At 43.4% G+C, this 1,793-nt stretch overlaps 1 pseudogene; it reads left to right on the forward strand.

The window, feature by feature from the left end:
- The first annotated feature begins 18 nt into the window (after positions 1 to 18).
- On the forward strand, positions 19 to 887 carry LOC102000513 (annotated as a pseudogene).
- The last annotated feature ends 906 nt before the right edge of the window (positions 888 to 1,793 follow it).

A 1,793-nucleotide genomic window follows, 5' to 3' on the forward strand; every position in this document is an offset into this window, starting at 1 on the left:
CTTAAGTAAATATTTTCCCCCTTCAGTTGGATAAGAGTTTGGCTCCAAAGCCATGAGCTGTACCACCAGTTGCTGGAGATCATCTCGCGCTACCTGCAGGAGCAGGCGGCTGGCACCAAGGATGCGAAGCCGCTGGGCGAGGTGGGCGCCTCGGGCCGGAAGGCACTGGAGATCCTGTGGCACGTGGGCAACGGGGTGCAGCGCAACCACGAGACGGCTTTCCAGGGCATGCTTCGGAAACTGGACATTAAAAATGAAGACGATGTCAAATTTTTTTTTTTTTGAGTGATGGTCCATGTTTTCAAAGATGGCGTAACAAACTGGGGCAGGATTGTGACTCTTATTTTTTTAGGTGCCTATGTGGCTAAACATTTGAAGAGCATAAATCAGGAAAACTGCATCGAACCATTAGCAGAAAGTATCACAGATGTTCTTGTCCGATCAAAGCAGGACTGGCTTGTCAAACAAAGAGGGTGGGATGGGTTTGTGGAGTTCTTCCGTGCGCAGGACCTAGAAGGCTGCAACAGAAATGTGCTGCTGGCCTTCACAGGTGTGGCTGGAGTGGGGGCTGGGCTGGCCTATCTGATAAGATAGCCTTGGGAGTGCTAGGTGTCTTTTAACTCCAGCCACCAAGCTACTTGCTTCTGTGAAAACCAGTGTATTTATGAAGTTGGACTTGAAGCTTCCCTGGCTTTTAACAATCCAGGAGTTCCAGTCTAGCAACATAGCCAGAAATAAAGCAAGTGGCTACAGGATTGTGGCCAACAAGAATAAATACATGGGAAAGTGCTCTCTCTTGAAGAGTTACTATCTGAAAGAAGCAAAGTTTTCACTCAGCAGACTTTGGAGGCCATGGAGGAGGACTTGTAGATTGGACGAAAGTGGTTAGATGGTTAGTGGTTAGTGGTTAGATGGACAGACAAGGAATTGTCCTGAAGTGGCCAGTTGTCAGGCTAGTTATAGAGCTCAATAAATACACAGATCCACCACTCTCTGTAGTGTCCCAAAGAAGCACTAACAATGACGGTGACCTGTGCAAATGGATGTGAGCTGCAAGTAAGAAACTGTGACTGGAAGCCACAGGAGTGCACAAGAATGTGAAGGGAGGCACGTGCCTGCTATCTCCCAGGTGTGCTTGTTAACAAAGCCCACGTGCTCAGGATGTGTAGGCCTGTCTACTTTGGCTTGGTTTGGATGATTCTTAAGTTTATTAACCTAGTAATGGCCAAAAATTACTTGACTAAGCTTCCACTAATTAGTTACAAAACTGAAAAGCCTCAATTTTTAAGAGAAACAACATATAAAATATATTGGTATGTAAAAATTGTATATATTTTTACAGAAAGTCTATTTCTTTGAATATAAAAGAGGGAAGGGTCTGATTTAGTTTTTCCATACACTTTTGAAAAGATTTGCAACTTGTAGTTAAAATCTATTTCTTACAGCTTTTCAGAACTTTGTCATGACCCGTACTAGAGTATACACATGACCAGCTGCGCATACACTGGCTGTAGTGAGGCAAATCAGATTCACAAATATGCAGGCTTAATTTTCCAGTCTGATTTTGTATGGCAGGTAGAAGTAAGACATTTGAACCCCCGGTGACTTACTAAATTGTAAATGGTTTGGGAATTCAGGCTAGAGTCATACCCATGGTGCTATTCAAAAGCATAATCGTTTAATAGAAGTTTAAGCCTGGTGTTGTCAATAAAACGAGTATGTATTTCTTTTCTACAAAAATAGAGTTCGGCAGAGATGGAGGAATTTATTGTGATAAAGCAGCAGCTGCAAGA

This window comes from Microtus ochrogaster, unplaced genomic scaffold (genome assembly GCF_000317375.1).
Source record: "Microtus ochrogaster isolate Prairie Vole_2 unplaced genomic scaffold, MicOch1.0 UNK268, whole genome shotgun sequence".
Classification (NCBI taxonomy): domain Eukaryota; kingdom Metazoa; phylum Chordata; class Mammalia; order Rodentia; family Cricetidae; genus Microtus; species Microtus ochrogaster.